Raw genomic sequence first — 18079 nt, forward strand, 5'->3', positions numbered from 1 at the left:
GTGTCACGTCAGATCGACGATGGGAAGGATGACTTCCCTTTGCAAATACCGACAGGGCACAGATGTATGTCAATGGCCAGCTGGAGGAGATGTCCTCCTGGGGCTAAAAGCAACAGTAACATTCACCCTTAGGGTTTAGCCACATTTAAGTGGCAAATATACTTCACGTTGTCGTGCAGTTACTGTTTATACCTCATTCAGAGATTTGACATATATATATATATATATGTAAGAACGACCGTGCGAACCAAAAAGGATAAATGGTGACGAATGGAAAAACAGGGCTCCTTTCTTAAACGCGTCACACGGTCGAACACAAAATATATCAAATGATATAAATATGTTATACTTCGATAACATAGAGAATTCGTAAACGCTAGTAAGGAAGACGATAGAACACAACCGATAAAGATGAATAACAGTAATATTTATTGTAGCATTAAAATGTATGTCTGTGTGTGAGTGTGAATGCAACATAATGAAAACACAATAAAAGACATGTATAGAAAAGAATGTGTGTAAGTGATACATGTATGTGGGTACGAGAGGTACACAGTATTGAATATGAGTCAGTAACACGTATAAGGATTTAAGGTACCAGTTCTTAGAGTACACAGTGGTAAGTGTCTGTATAAGAAGTTAAGGCGTGTGGGGCAGAGCGATCACTAGTTGTGATGTTGTGGCTTCTATGCCAAGCCGGGTTCTTGAGTACAGATGTCTTTCGCAGGCTGGGCTCTTGGCTGTTATTTTGTGGTGAAGATGAATCACACAAACAGGATCGAAGAGAGAAGTTCTGCGGTAGTTTGGTTAGCTGCTGGTAGCTAGTGTACGTGTAGAAAGTCATGTTGACGCTGGCGGGGACGATGCTGGTAGTCATAGTGTCGTGTTGCTGCTGGCGGCGATGCTGGTAGTAGTAGTGTCGTGTTGATGTCGTCGCTGGAAACTGGTTGACTGTGTTATGCGTGTGTGGTCAAACGACCAGATCTAAGATCTGAGCCGCGACGATTTGGCGGGTATAATTTAGGCTATTTATAGCTGAGGGTAGGCTCCAGGAAAGCATTCAAAAAACACTATCACGTGACCTTATTAAGGGCTGTGATTGGTCAGTTGCGTTCTGGCGGGAACGGTACGGTGATGGATACAGTAGGCTGCTCTCTACTACGCCCGAACTTGAATATATTTATAACAGTGGGAGAAGATGGTTTGTTTGTATATAATGGTGATCAAGGTGATAGTTTCACTACATATATATATATATATATATATATATATATATATATATATATATATGCATATATATGTGTGTGTGTTTATATCTATCTATATGTGCATGTGAGATAATATATATATATTCTTTCTTTTTCTTGTTTCAGTCATTTGACTGCGGCTGTGCTGGAGCACCACCTTTAGATTGAACAAGTCAACGCCATGACTTATTCTTTGTAAGCCCAATACTTATTCTATCAGTCTCTTTGCCAAACCACAAAGTTATGGGGACGTAAGCACATCAACATCGGTTGTCAAGCAGTGGTGGAGGGACAAATACAGACACATATATACACACATACATACATATACAATGAGCTTCTTTCAGTTTCCATCTACCAAATCCACTCACAAGGCTTTGGTTGGCCTGAGGCTACAATAGAGGATGCTTACCCAAGGTGCCATGCAGTGGCACCTTGGGTAAGTGTTGGGAAGCAAGCTTCTTACCATGTACACACATACATACATTCTAGCTCTTTTCTATTATTTTTCTCTGTTATTTCATTTTTATGTTCTTCTTTTTTGTTGAAATTCAAATTACATTCTAAAGTTTCTTGTTTCATTTAGCTATTTACTTTCATTTTGTCTTGCAACAAAGTAACATGACTTCCTTAATGCCAAACATAGTTGCTTTCTTTAGATACATTGGCCAATATCTTTGATGCTGTCCCACTGCTTTCTTACTACTATTAGTTACAGGAGAGGCTGATTGGAAGCTGAGAATGCAGTTGTGCATCAAAGGCGTTTTCCAAAATGTGCAGCAGGGGAAGCTTTACTGATATGCACTTGTAAAATAAACATCCTACAGATTTTTCTTTTTCTTTTTTTTCTCCTCCCCTCCTCCTCCTCCTCCTCCTCCTCCTCCTCCTAATGCTCCCATTTTTTTTCCTGCTCATTGTATTCTTCCTCCACCACCTCCATCTTCACTTTCCTTTCACCTTATGCCTTTCCCTTTTTCTTTCTTTTTCAACTGTTACTTCTTTCTTTCATCATCATCTTTTAACATCTGTTTTCCATGCTGGCATGGGTAGGATGGTCTAACAGGAGCTGGCAAGCCAGAAGACTACACCAGGCGTCACCGTCTGTTTTAGCATGTTTCTTTTATGGCTGGAAGCTCTTCTTAATGTCAATCACCTTACAGAGTGGACTGAGTGCTTTTTATTTGGCATCAGCACTGGCAAAGTGTTTTGACATGATTTTTACAGCTGGATGCTCTTCCTAATGTCAACTACCTTACAGGGTGGACTAGATGCTTTTTATGTGGCACCAGCACTGGTGGCATCACCAACTAACCCGCAAGACAAAAATCCTTTGGGAGGGGGTTATTAAAGGAGGAGGCCTTGTGCCAGGTGATGAGATATTAGAGTGTGACAGAGTAGCAGAAACAGGTGTCTTATTGTAGAGGAGGTACATGGTTAGAGAGAGAGAGAGAGAGAGAGAGAGAGAGAGAGTGGAAGAGAGTGAAAGTGTGAGAGTGCAAGAGAGAGCAAGGGTGAGAGAGAGAGAACAAGGGAGAGATGGTAGCAATACACCAGGGCATACTCTCAAGGCACAGGGATGAGAATATAAATGGGATGGTAAAGTACTGTCACAAGTGCATCAGTAGGGTGTAGGGGGGTTCACATGAATGCAAAGAGGAGGTGGGAATGCAATGACTGGTGAAACCTGGGTATATAGAGAAGGTGGGGACAACAGGATAGTAATGACACAATGGATAGAGCAGTGAGGACAGGACTGTGCTGCAGAAATTGGGAGAGAGAATGCAAAGAGTGGGAAATACAGTGACTGGTGAAACTTGGGTGTATAGAGGAACAGGAATGACAACAGGATAACAGTGATACAGTGGGCAGGGCAGTGAGCACAGGATTGAATTGCAGGAGTAATAAGCGTTAACATAGTGCATATAAAGAGAAAATGTGAGGAAGAGAAGATGAGATATGGTTTGGTTAGAGTGTGTGGAAAATTTTATTGTTACATATGGGTGGAACATAGAGCACTTCCAGAACTCAGTTTCACTGAAGTGGGAAGGTCTTCTTAAGAACCTCATATTGTCAGACATCTCAGTTTATTGTCATCCCCTGTGTAAGGCCCAACATCCTGAGATCAGTCCTCACTACTTCATCCCATGTCACTCTAGGTCTCCCTCTTCCACAAGTGCCATCCATTTTAAGTGATCAGCACTTCTTTATACAACTGTCTTCATTCATATGCATCACATATCCGAAGCAACAGTCTTCTCCCTTGTTTGCTCCATCTGATTCCTCTTATGCCCAACTTTTCTCTCAACACATTTACACTTTGTTGTGCATGCACACTGATGTTGCATAACCACTGGAACATACTAGCTTCATTCCTCTCCAGTCTACTTATGTCTTCTACATTCAGAGCCCATGTCATACTACTATGGAGTATAGCAGTTTGTACACAAGCATCATACAATCTGCCTTTCACCTTGAGAAAGGAGTCCTTTTGTTGCCAACAGAGGTAATAGTTTTCTATCCTCCATCCTACAACACTTTCAGAATATCTTCCCCTATTACTAATTTGGTCACCTAGGTAACAAAAACTATCTACAACCTCAAGAGAGTCTCCTGGGCATTTGAGAGAGTCTAATTCACATGTGTGTATACATACTTACATACATACAAACCTACATACCTACATACATACATACATACATACATAACGAATGTGGCTAGATGCAATATAAAACCAAAAAGGAAAAAATCAGTTGTCACTAATAGTGAATGAGGGTTCAGGGTACCACCTACATTGCTAGAAACAAGAGTCAAAGACCCTTACAGCCACAAAAAGCACATTGACTATGTACTGACAGGGGAGATAAGTGCCCCACAGTGAGAGGTCACTATACTGGTAAGCTAATTTCGCTTGGAATTAAAGCTCATTAACAGTGATTACTCCATCGCTGATGGTTAAGCTAAATCCTACCTGTCAGTATATAGTATTTATCATATGAATCAATGGATGATTCAGCAAAATCGTAATGCGAAAATTATAAAACAATAGAGGTGGCTAGACACAATATAAAATCAAAAAGGAAAAATTCAGTTGTCATTAATAGTGACTGAAAGTGCAGGGAAGCATTTGCATTGTTAGAAACAAGAGTCAAAGACCCTTATAGCAACAAAAACACAGTCAATGTGCTTTTTGTGACTATGTGTCTTTGCCTCTTGTTTCTAGCAATGTAGGTGCTACCCGGCACCCTCAATCACTATTAATGACAACTGAATTTACTAATGACGACTGCGCCTTCAGTCATTATGTAATCGCACATGAACTGTTGGCGATTTTTTCTTCCTTCTTCCTTCTTTTTCCTTGGACTTTCCTGTTTTTCCTGCTTCTGACAAAGAGCTATGCTCAAAATGTAAAACAACAACTCTCTTCTTTCTCCAAGTGTCATGTTAATACATTGCTTGTGGTGCGTCCTCACATTTGTTTGCTTTTTTCTTTTTCTTTTCTCTCTGTTTTTTAATTGATTATATATATGTATGTATGTATGTATGTATGTATGTATATGTATGTGTGTGTGTGTGTGTGTGTGTGTGTGTGTGTGTGTGTGTATGCATGTATGTATGTATGTATCTTATATATAAATGGCAATTTCTGTCTGGTGTTGCCATCATAGTGCCTAAACCAGTGAACCAATATTCATGAAACTTTGCATACATGTGACACTAATATCCAGTTCAATAATAGACTAACTGGATTTCAATAAAAATCTATAATGTGTTCCCCAGAGTGTTGGGCGAATTATATGTTAAAGTGAGAAGAGTGCAAAATGTATAAGTCTGAGGGAAATGCAGTAGCAGAGTGAGGGTGACTTATATCAGGGAAGGCAAGAACAGCATTATGTAAGCGACATACATAGATAACACCCCGACACACACAGAGAAGGGTGGATGTGAGGAATACATAGCTTTAAGGAGAGCAGGGGAAGGTGGCTTTCTGATGTCCATTGCAAAGAAACACTTACACACAGACACACATATACATACGTACATAAATATTTACATACATACATACATACATACATACATACATACATACATATGTCTACTGTACACCATGTTAAATTCCTGACTACCTTTGTGTATGTTTGTAAATGCGTGTGTGTGTGTGTGTGTGTGTGTGTGTGTGTGTGTGTGTGTGTGTGTAACGTTTCTCTCTCTACTTTTGTAGGGTCCTCCCTGTTGCTGTCGCATATTGTGAGATTTTAAAATTACATCAAAATTTTCAAATTTGGCATATTGAAATAATTTTCCACATTAAATTTGATTTTGTTATTTATTTGTTCCAGAAAAAAATTGCAGAAAAATGTTGCTGAGGTTTAAAGTTTAATCAATTTTACCTAATCAGAAAACAGGATTTGGAAGCTGATATTTTCTGCATGATATCTCAATTGAAAGTAAAATCATTAGGAAGAGGAATTTTCATTAAACAAAGGAAAGCAAAACATTACAACAACCAAAGTTGTAAGAACTTCTGAAGTTTTAATGAATAAAGTCATATGAAATTTACAAAGGAAAAAGATCCTCAATGAAGTTTTTTGCAAAAAATTGCACAAATCTGTCCAGCTCAAGAGGCCTATCTGTCAAGGAAGACATGGTCTGACATGAAACAAACAAAAATCTATGTAAGACATTCTATTGTAAAAATTGCCTGGCAACAACAGGCTATTCAGCTAGTACATACATACGCACGCGTGCATGCACACACACACACACACACACACACACACACACACACACACATTACATCACATCTTTTTCTTTCTGTATTATTATATTTTGTTTTCTTCTTACTTTTGAATATTTGCAACAGAGCAGACTCCACAAAAAGCACCAATGTGGTCTAGGTGGTGGTATTAGACTGGACAGCAAATAAAGTTTTAACCCACAACAACTCACAATGCAAAGAGTTGAACAAAACACAGCATGACGTCTTGCCCAAACGCTTCTGCCAATTCACCACCTAGAACGGTAGTTTATTTTAGTGACCTTAAAAGAATGAAAAGCAAAGCTGACTTTAGTGGGATTTGAACTAAGAGGCATGGAAAAAATATTGGAAGATATATCGTCCTATGCTTTAGCAACAATACCAATTTGCCTGAAGTTGAATCAATCATGCCTTTTATTTCATATATTAGTTAGGTCTATCATGAGCCCTAGGACTCATAAGACTGGAACTTAACCCTGTTTCCATGGTGTGTCTGTGACTGAAATTATAACACTTCCCCCTGGTCCATCAAAGGGTTAATTTTCCAGTTACTGCTGGGACTCATTTACATCTGAGTGGACTGGGGTAGCATGAAATGAAGCGTTTTGCTCCAGAACACAATGCATTGCCCAGTCTGGGAATTGAAGCCACAATCTTACATCCTAATCACTAGGCTATGCACTTTCAAGTACATTAGTGGAGTAAGTAAAATTGCTATGACTGGAGAATGAACCTGACTTTTCAGACACATTCTAAATCGAAACTTGCCAATGATTCTCCAATACTATAACATCATTGAATGTTTTTGTTCTTTTCATTCAACGAATACTCTAAAAAAAAAAAAGAAAAATGTTGTCAGCAATACCAAAAAGAATTTTGTGGCCACCCACTATGGCTAGAATGCTGATTTGTTAACCAGGGTGGCTGGCTGGCTGCCTGCCTGGCTGCCTGCCTGCCTGGCTACAAAACACTTATTTTTGTTTATCAGAGTTCAAACCGAGATAACTGGCTATAAAGTTCTTTTGAGAACTCCTGACAGTATGTTTTCTCAATCCTGAAAATTATGCTAAATGCTAGACAAACATGCAGATATCTGAAGCAGATTACACTATTCTTCCAGTAATAGTCTAAACAGTATTAGTTGGTGGGATATTCAACAATAAAATAGCACTAACGATATAATGTCTCATGTTTTCAAACCTGTCCCATTATTTCTAGCATATTAGAGACTGAATATAAAATAGTAAAAGTGCTATGGAAAACGAACAAAAAAAAATTTCCTTCTCTTTCTGTAAAGTACCATTGTTACATTTTTTATTTAATCTAACTATTAATGAATTTCTATTTATGTAACTCCAATTAACACATCTAATCACTATTTAGTTTTTATATTTATAATATTTTATCCTTCTGTTACAAATAATTTTATCTAAAATGATTCTCTGGGTTGTATCATTTATAATTAGTGCAATCCTATTTGAATCATGCTTCCTACAGTCTGACAATTTCACCTTCCAATCACCTGATATTTTAAATTAAAAACCAAACCTTTACATCAAAAATGGACATCAAAAAACATTGTTGCTGCTGTTGTTATGGGTTTAGAAGCCAGAAGTTATCCTCTGAAACTACCAACTCAACACATATGTTGTTGTTACTGTTGTTGACATTGTTATTACCAATGATGGTGGTCGTCGTCATCGTCATCGTCATCCCTGTCGTCGTTGTCATCCTTGTCATCGTCATCGTCATTGTCATCCTCGTCGTCGTCATCGTCATCCCTGTCGTCATCGTCATCCCTGTCGTCATCGTCATCCCTGTCGTCGTTGTCATACTTGTCATCGTCGTCGTCATTGTCATCCTCGTCGTCGTCATCGTCATCCTTGTTGTCATCGTCATCCCTGTCGTCGTTGTCATCCTTGTCATCGTCGTCGACATTGTCATCCTCGTCGTCGTCATCGTCATCCTTGTCGTCATCGTCATCCCTGTCGTCGTTGTCATCCTTGTCATCATCGTCGTCATTGTCATCGTCGTCGTCGTCATCGTCATCCTTGTCGTCATCGTCATCCCTGTCGTTGTTGTCATCCTTGTCATCGTCGTTGACATTGTCATCCTCGTCGTCGTCATCGTCATCCTTGTCGTCATTGTCATCCCTGTCGTCGTCGTCATCCTTGTCATCCTCGTCGTCGTCGTCGTCATCGTCATCTTTGTCGTCGTCGTCGTCCTTGTCATTGTTGTCGTCATCATTGTCATCATCGTCATCGTCATCCTCATCCTCATTGTCGTTATCATCATCATCCTCGTCATCGTCGTCATCGTCAACCTCGTTGTTGTCGTTGTCAAGTCATGGTGGTGGTGGTGGTGGCAGGGGTGGTGGTGACAATGACAATAATGATGATGCTGATGAGAACAAATATTGTTTTAATTGGAAATTTTAATAATAGTAATCCCCTAACTGCACACTTGAGCTTTCTGGAACTCAAAAGTTCCTCCTCTTTGTAAATCTAATGCATCGCTTGATGTGTTAGCATGGTCTTTGACAGCTTTTCTCTCAGTTGGACTTCAAAGGAAACATTTGTCAATGATACAATATCTATGGTTGTCAAATTAGCCACTCAGAATGCCATAAAGTTTTCTCTTTCATACTATTTTTGGTAACTAGGATGTGAACTGGCAGAATAATGAGAGCTTAAGACAAAATCCTTGCAGTTTTTACATAATAATGAGCTTATTGCACATAGTGCTCAGGTGTCTACGACTCATCAGAAAATGTGAAAAGAGGAAACAGAAAGCAGTCAAATAAAGAAAGGTAGCAAAGACGGCTAGAAATATATACACAGTATGCTGAATAAAACACATAATGATAGAAAATTGAAAATGAAGAGAGTCATAAGAGCTGTATAGACACATCAGGAATGTGTTGGCAAATTTTGGGAAGCATGGAATTTTTTAATGATGCAGTGCTCTGACTAGCTGCCAGGGCACTGTTTCCTTCTGATGCAGGTAGTTTATTCTATGCTTTGACAATTCTGAATGTGAGAAAATCATGGGTGCTACATTGTTTTTTGATTTTATTAACATGTCCTTGAACGATAGAGGTACTAAATTCAAAAAGGTGACCAAAATTGTTGTTGAAAAGATGATAGATAATTTTCTAGGCTTCTACCAAGTCAGCTGCTAAATGCTAGATGTTCAGAGAAACAATACATGTAAGATATGGTGACTTGTTGCACATTTTTAGCTGGACAAGATGGGGCATCCAGACTAGAGTTTCAAACTCTAAGTGTGGACATACCATAGCCAGGTATAGCAGCTGACAAAGGTCTTACTGAATGATGCTAAGACACATTTGGCCATTTTGACGACTTTAGAAATATGGCTAATCTAATACTGTTGACAATAAATCCAAGGTCACATTCACCAACAAACTTCTTAGGGTTGGTGTTGTGTAGGAAGTAGATAAATTTCAAGTTTAACCTCTCAAAATGTATAGTGGTGTAATGGCCTACAGCCAGCTTGAGTTGCCAGTTAGCAGTCCATAGCAGCATTGCGTTCAGACCAAATTGTGGGCAAGATTTGTAATGTATAGGATCCGTTCTTTTTATCTCAAAGTACAGATTAATGTTGTCTGCATACTTCAAGTTGACATCTATTTCGTTAATGTATGCAACAAGTGACAAGAGGTCAAGAGCAAATACCTGCAGGATACCAGATGTCATGGAATAAGATGCAGAACACTGCCCTAGTGCCTGACTATCTCTTTTCAACTGAGAATGAAGGACCTCAAGCAGTTATAAAGATATGCTCCCCACATTTCTTTCTTTTGCAATTCTTCTCCAACAGAAGATTATACTTTCACTTACACCACAGTCGCATAATACACACATACCTATCGGATGCGGGTAACTTATCAAATAGTTGATAGTGACATGTACACCTGATACTTGAGATGCCACGTTTCAGTCTGGATTGTAATTACTTCAAACATTCCATCACAAATTTTTTTTTGTTTGGTTGTTTTGTTTTGTGTGCGTATGTGTGAGAGAGGAAAAGAGAAAGACAGACAGACTGACAGACCTGGCATTGCACATCAAATCCACTATTTAACCTCTATTTCTATTTCTGAAGTTTTTCATGTTTAGAGCAAAGGTCAAACATAATAAACAGTGTGGTATTGAATTTCTCCCTTTGTAAAAATTCAATATCACACTATGTATTTTGGTTGATACAGCTTGAGCCTAGAATAGCAACCGTTGCAGTTACTGTGATTTCCAAGAATATTTTGGGTTTGTCTGGGTTAAATGGAAAAGTAATTTTCAAGTGTTCTATTCAAAATTTTGCTGTTTATCAATGTTAAATTCTCAGATTTTTGTTATACATATGCATTCATACATACAAATATATATATATATATATATATATATATATATATATATATATATATATATATAACGTGAGAGAGTTAGGGGTTGGGGATTACCGGCCATGATGAAATACCACAAGGTATAGAAAATACGTATTCGCCTTTATATATTTAATCCTTTATATTGAACACTCAATATTTCATCTATTCAATAAGACATATTCCATATATTCAATAAGACATTCAATACTTTATTTCATTGTACCATCCATTTTTATTTTATATTATATATTGTATATTATATTATATATTGTATATTCCATATTCTATATCCCACATTGGTTTTGCAGGAATATAAATAAAACATAAAAAAACAGACAGTGTTGGAACTCTTTTAAACAAAATAATATATTCCTCTATACACAATCATACAAAACCCCCTTTTTTTGTATTTATTTTTACTCGCATATATATATATATATATATATATATATATATATATATATACATATATATATCATCATCATCATAATTCAACGTCTGTTGTCCATGCTGGCATGGGTTGGACAGTTTGACCAGGGCTGGCAAGCTGGAAGGCTAAGCCAGACTCCAGTTTGTTTTGGCATGGATTCTATGACTGGATGCCCTTCCTTACACCAACCACTTTAAGTGTGTAATGGGTACTTTTACTTTCCACCAGCATGGGTGCCATTTGCATGACGCTGGTATCTGTTACAACTGTGGTTTTACTTGGCTTGATGGGTCTTCACCTCAAGTATGACATAATGCCAAATGGACTTGGTCACTGCCTCCGTGAGGCCCAAAACTCGAAGCCCAACATAATGCCAAATGATTTTGGTCCTTGCCTCCATTGAGGTCCAATGCTTGAAAGGTGTTTTTATGTGCCATCAGCACCGGTGCCTTTGTGTGACACTGGTATCTGCCACAACTATATATGTATGTGTGTGTGCGTGTATGTCTCTTCTATTTTTCAGTTATTATAAATCTTCCACTGAGGAGGAAGCCAGTTTCCAACAAAGATACAAGGCTCCATCTTTGGGATGTAGTTTACACAGACAAATTCACATTTGGAACTTGAGAAAAGTCTTGCATATTTTTACTGTTCCACTCATAAATTGCACTTGTAATGTACGAATTAGCCAGTCGATTTCTCTTTCTGAAAATCCCAAGGTTCCTTCATTGGAATTTCAACATCAACAACAAGATATGTATGTATGTATGTATGTATGTATGTATGTTATCAATCAGTTTCATTTCTGTATTTCTTGTCCATAGAGAAAGAGCCGGACTCTAACATAGATTCAAGGTTCCTTCATTGGAACTTTTATCAACATCATCTAGGTATTTGTGCATATGTGTGTGTGTGCAGTATTTGGTGTTAGTGTATGCGCAGATTTGTATGTTTGTTTTATGGATGCGTTTTTATGTCTAGCTGCATGCATATGTATTTATGTGCTAAATTTTTGGAAAGTTTTACATATTTTTACAGTTCCATTGATGGCTTGAATCTGTAGTCTTCTAATCAGCCTTTTTCTTTCAGGTTTTGAGAACCCTAATTTTTCCAGGTTTTTGTTGAGGCAGTTCGTTACATATCCCAATGCCCCAACAATCACGGGTATGAATCTGAACTTGTAGTCTGGGTGGAGTATCTGTAAATTTCTCAGTAGCTCGGCGTAGTTGTTCTCGTTTTCTCTAATCTTTAGTGGGATGTTGACATCCGCAGGACAGCTGATTGCTACTACTGTACACAGTTTCTCTTCTCTGTCCCAGATTACTATATCCGGTCTATTATGTCTGCACTTTATTGAGGTTTTTATTGGGACATTCCACTAATACTCTTTCATATTGTGAGTGGTAATGGCCTCTACCACATTATGAGTTTTCATCTCCTTATGTATGTATGTACGTATGTATGTATGTATGTATGTATGTATGTATGTATGTATGTATGTATGTATGTGTGTGTGTGTGTGTGTGTGTGTGTACACGAAGGAGTCATACCCTATGACTGGTGTAGCAGCATCATAGTCAACTGCTACAAAGGTAAAGGGGACGCTTTAGATACAAATAATTACAGAGGCATCAAGCTGTTAGATCAGGTTATGAAAGTTACAGAGAGGGTCATAGCCCAACTAATTAGGGAGCGAATCAATTTAGATGAGATGCAGTTTGGGTTCGTGCCAGGTAAAAGCACTACTGATGCCTTATTTCTAGTGAGACAGTTGCAAGAGAAATACCTAGCCAAGGATAAACCTCTGTACCTGGCTTTCGTTGACATGGAGAAAGCCTTTGACAGGGTCCCCCGATCCCTTATCTGGTGGTCAATGAGGAAACTTGGGATAGAAGAATGGCTAGTGAGAGCTGTGCGAGCCATGTACAGAGATGCGGCCAGTAAGGTGAGGGTTGGAAATGAGTACAGCAATGAATTCCGGGTAGAGGTAGGGGTCCACCAAGGTTCCGTCCTCAGCCCCCTATTATTTACCATAGTCCTCCAGGCAATCACAGAGGAGTTCAAGACAGGTTGCCCCTGGGAGCTCCTCTATGCTGATGACCTTGCCCTAATTGCGGAGTCACTATCAGAACTAGAGGAGAAGTTTCAGGTGTGGAAGCAAGGTCTAGAACTGAAGGGCCTTAGAGTCAACCTAGCTAAAACCAAAATCCTAATAAGTAGGAAGGTAGATAAAACACAAACCCCTTCAGGTAGATGGCCCTGCTCAGTATGTAGAAAAGGAGTAGGTAGTAACTCTATAAGATGTACCCGGTGCAAGCTATGGACACATAAGAGGTGCAGCAACATCAAAGGCAGGTTAACTAGCAAGTTAGTTTTTGTTTGTGGCAGATGTTCAGGTGCAATAAAGACTGCAAACAAACAGGAAACAACTTCTATCTCATTCCAGGGTGAAAAACTAGAGGTAGTCGATAGCTTCCGCTATCTGGGCGACCAAGTTAGTAGTGGGGGTGGGTGCGCTGAAAGTGTAGCTGCTAGAATAAGAATAGCCTGGGCAAAGTTTAGAGAGCTCTTACCCCTGCTGGCGACAAAGGGACTCTCACTCAGAGTAAAAGGCAGACTGTATGACGCATGCGTACGAACAACCATGCTACATGGCAGTGAAACATGGGCTGTAACTGCTGAGGACATACGTAAGCTCGCAAGGAATGAAGCCAGTATGCTCCGTTGGATGTGTAATGTCAATGTGAATACCCGTCAGAGTGTAAGTATCTTGAGAGAAAAGCTGAACATTAGAAGCATCAGTTGTGGCGTGCAAGAGAGACGATTGCGCTGGTATGGACATGTGGTGAGAATGGAGGAGGATAGCTGCGTGAAAAAGTGCCACACCCTAACAGTTGAGGGAACCCGTGGAAGAGGTAGGCCCAGGAAGACCTGGGCTGAGGTGGTGAGGCAAGACCTTCGTACATTGGGCCTCACCGAGGCGATGACTACGGACCGAGACCTTTGGAAATGGGCTGTGCGTGAGAAGACCCGGCAAGCCAAGTAAGATCGTTGCCAGTGCCCCTGGACTGGTTCTTGTGCGGGTGGCACATGAGATGCACCATTTTGAGCGTGGCCGTTGCCAGTACCGCCTGACTGGCTCCTGTAGGATTTTCGAGCGAGATCGTTGCCAGTGCCCCTGGACTGGCTTGTGCGGGTGGCACATAAAAGACACCATTTCGAGCGTGGCCGTTTTCGTGCGGGTGACACGTAAAAGCACCCACTACACTCTCTGAGTGGTTGGCGTTAGGAAGGGCATCCAGCTGTAGAAACTCTGCCAAATCAGACTGGAGCCTGGTGTTGCCATCCGGTTTCACCAGTCCTCAGTCAAATCGTCCAACCCATGCTAGCATGGAAAGCGGACGTTAAACGATGATGATGATGATGATGATATTTACAAACAGTTCAAATACACTTGGAGCATATTTGAACCTGCAAGAAAGCCATTCATTGTATTTTGTCATGGAGAAAATTTCTCACGGTAGATAGACAGGTGTAAATACACAAAGTCAGTTCACACATTGGTAGATGCATGCATTTCAGAATGATTATCTCCTTTACTGCACCAGAAACCAGAAAGGCAGACACTATGAACTGACAAGAGAAACAGGTCCTTCTTAATATATTGCTGCCATCATAGAATGACTGGTTGCTCTAGTCAGTGGCCTGCCATAAATAAAACACAGGATGAAAGCACTAAGCAGTGATGTGTATAAATACAAACTTGTTACCAGTTCAAATATGCTTGAGGCATATTCAAACCCAATAGGGAGTGCTGCAAACTGACTGTTTGAACTGGTATATTCTTTTATTCTTTTACTTGTTTCAGTCATCTGACTGTGGCCATGTTGGAGCACCACCTCAAAGGGTTTTAGTCAAACAAATCAGCCCCAGGAATTATTTTTTAAAGCCAAGTCTATTTTTAAAGCCAAGTCTATCGGTCTTTTTGCTGAACCACTAAGTTACAGGGATGTAAACACACCAACACCAGTTGTCTAGCGGTGATGGGGATATAAACGCAGACATAAAGACACACATATAATATATATGTAATGTGGAGGCACATTGCTTAGTTGTTAGGATGTTGCCCTCATGATTGTAAAATTGTGGTTTCAATTCCTGAACCAGGCATTACATAATGTTCTTCACCAAAACATTTCATTTCACAGTGCTCCAGTCCACTCAGCTGATAAAAATCAGTATCCCTGCAATAAACTGACATTCAGTCCAGGGGGAATATTTTTGCTACAGAAACCAGAAAACTGGCTTTATGAGCCTATTTAGAAAGGACCTTTGACCTATTTTCATATATAAATAATCATTATTATCACTGTTTTTCACATTCACATTTCCATGGGTCAGATGGAATCCTGTCAAGGTGGATTTTGTACAACCACATGTCCTTCATGTCATCAACACTCCTCTTCCAAGTAAGGTTAATTTTTTTCCTATAACTAGACACGTTCTCATAGAAGATTGGGGACACACTCTATGCAAGCATAAATCGGACAATTTGGCAGAACCCAACTGAGTTGGCAGACCAAATCTTGCTCCAATATCTCAGCTTTAACATGTTTTCTATAGCTGGTTTTCCTTCCTAATGGCACCCACTTTAAAGAATGTACTGGGTATTTTTTTTTTATGATATCAGCACTGTTGTGGTCACTTTGTAACTCACAAGACTAACAAGACCCCGTGACTGAGAGGAAAAATAGGAAAAAGAATATTGATTTTATGCATAGTTTTCAGAAAAATAGGAGAAACAGGTTTAATATTGTGAGAGGATGGAGAAACTAATAGAGACTGTACTAAGAAATGGATTAATAGAATATAAATAGAAATTAGTGTTATTAGGTTATGAGTTAGTGAAAGAGTAGGATGGATTGAATAGAGGGGTATACTTACGTTTACACACACACACACACACATACACACATACACACAGATATACAGACTCTTTCAAATATCTGATGAAATGGACATGTCCAACAAGGTCACTAATCGTTAAGTCATATGGAGCTGAATCAAACTGTAATTAAATACAAGTGGCTCCAACCAAAATGTTGGGTGCTTCTTTGTTTCATTTACTCACTTATATACAGATGTGCACACACACACACGCGCGCGCATGTGTGTGTGTGTATGTGTGTTTGTGTGTATGTGTGTCTGTGTGTGTGTGTCTGTGTGTACATGCGTGAGCATGCAAGTGTGTATTTAAACACTTGGTTGCAAAGAATTAAGTATGGACAGGCAGACAAAACAGAATACCTCATATGAAAGGTAGGGTGTCAAAATATAATGTGTTTATTAAACTGGAATTTCAAATTTCATAACTTTGAGTTTTACATCTCTGTTTCTCAACTGATGATTTCTCAGAGAATTTTACTAATCAGTAGTGGCAAAACCTTGAAGTCACTGTCAGCTTTAAAACTAAAGCATTTTGTGTCTACCCTTTTTATAATGAACCCTTCTTGAGTACATTAAAGCTGTTTCCCTCATTATACTTTAGCTCATTCTCTGAAAACTGCATGAAATCAATACTCTCTTTCCTAGTCTCCCTCTCAGTCATGGGGTCTTTTTGTCTTGTGAGTTACAAAATGACCACAACAATGCTGATGTCATAAAAAAATAGAACATACATACATACATACATACATACATACACACACACACACATACATACATACATACATACATACATACATACATACATACATACATACAAATCTGGATAAACTGGGATTTTCAGAAAGAGAAATCGACTGGCTAATTTGTACATTACAAGTGCAATCTATGAGTGGAACAGTAAAAATATGCAAGACTTTTCTCAAGTTCCAAATGTGAATTTGGCTGTGTTAACTACATTCCAAAGATGGAGCCTTGTATCTTTGCTGGAAACCAGCTCCTGCCTCAGTGGAAGATTTATAATAATTAAAAAATAGAAGAGACATACATACATACATACAGACAAACAGACAGACAGTGAAAAGTAGTTGGAGGTTTCTGTATAGGCTGTGTAATATAAACAAAAAATGGCTTAAAATGCACAAAAACATTAAGAGAACTGTTGTAATCTTTTTAGACAGATTTGAAAGACAAAAACAAAATAAAAAGTGTAATATTTCATTTCAATATATTAAATCTTTTAAACTTACATATAGCCAGTTTTATCCATTGTACTGTACTTATCAAATGAAAATGATAAAATAATTATAGTAGTTGGAATGTGTAGGGTTGAATTTGTGGCAACTGAGAACTAGGCTTATAAGGCAAAGAATGAGATGATATGGTTTCAAAAAGTTGAGTCAGAAACTCAAGTGACAAGTTAAAATTTTAAACGAAAGTCTACCTAGAGGGATTGATAGACAGATACATAAAAGGAATCAAATAGATAGATAGATAGGTAGAGGTGAGAATGTTGTGTGTAGAAGAACGAGATGGTCAAATTCTGGCAAGTCATGAATATTTATTTGCTTATTTTGGCCTATTAATATATGTATGCATGCACGCACACACACACAGATATGGTTGGCTGTTGGTCTTTGAGTGAAAATATTTTCCATCCTTTAATCTAACTAAAGAAGCACTCCCTCTCCCATATATAAAGTAATTGTAAATATTTCACAATTAATTTTTAATACATCATTTCTTACGTTGCTATTGATGTAGAGATATTATGTTACATAGCATTACAACCTGAAAAGTGCTTCAGGGGAGGTAACTCTGCTTACTCCAACAAAGTTGTGTCTCATTTAATGTAGACGATTCGACAACCACATACAGGAATACACCCACTCACATTCCCGCACGCGCGCGAAATTGAGCAGGATGGATTATCCCCGAGCGTAACTTAGGTTATTTCATTTATGATATGGTTTGATTATCGTCAATAAATGCACCTATCAAAAGAACTTAGTCGCTAGAAGCAACAGCCAAATTTTTTTGAAATTCCACATCATTATCTTAAAAATGTAAAGAAATTTATTAGTCAATGTAGTTCTATGACAAGGGCGCAAAGTCTGTTGGTTAAGCTGGGTTCGATTCCTAGACTGGGTGATGTATTGTGTATTTGACTGAGAAACAAATACCAGCTGAGAGCTTGTGTCAATTTTCAGCTGGATTAAAGGAGAAGACTGAAAGGGTAACTATGCCTGCTCACGACTAACAAAGGCAGTAAAAATAATTAACAAAAATATGATATA

The 18079-nt window shown here is 38.7% G+C and overlaps 1 long non-coding RNA gene across 1 annotated transcript; it reads left to right on the forward strand.

Moving 5' to 3' along the window:
• The first annotated feature begins 1371 nt into the window (after window positions 1-1371).
• Window positions 1372-6949, forward strand: LOC149135419 (uncharacterized). Its single transcript, XR_016241845.1, has 2 exons — window positions 1372-1442; window positions 5585-6949. It is a non-coding gene; the product is annotated as an uncharacterized LOC149135419 (long non-coding RNA).
• The last annotated feature ends 11130 nt before the right edge of the window (window positions 6950-18079 follow it).

This window comes from Octopus bimaculoides, chromosome 5 (assembly GCF_046866305.1).
Source record: "Octopus bimaculoides isolate indiv1 chromosome 5, ASM4686630v1, whole genome shotgun sequence".
Lineage (NCBI taxonomy): Eukaryota > Metazoa > Mollusca > Cephalopoda > Octopoda > Octopodidae > Octopus > Octopus bimaculoides.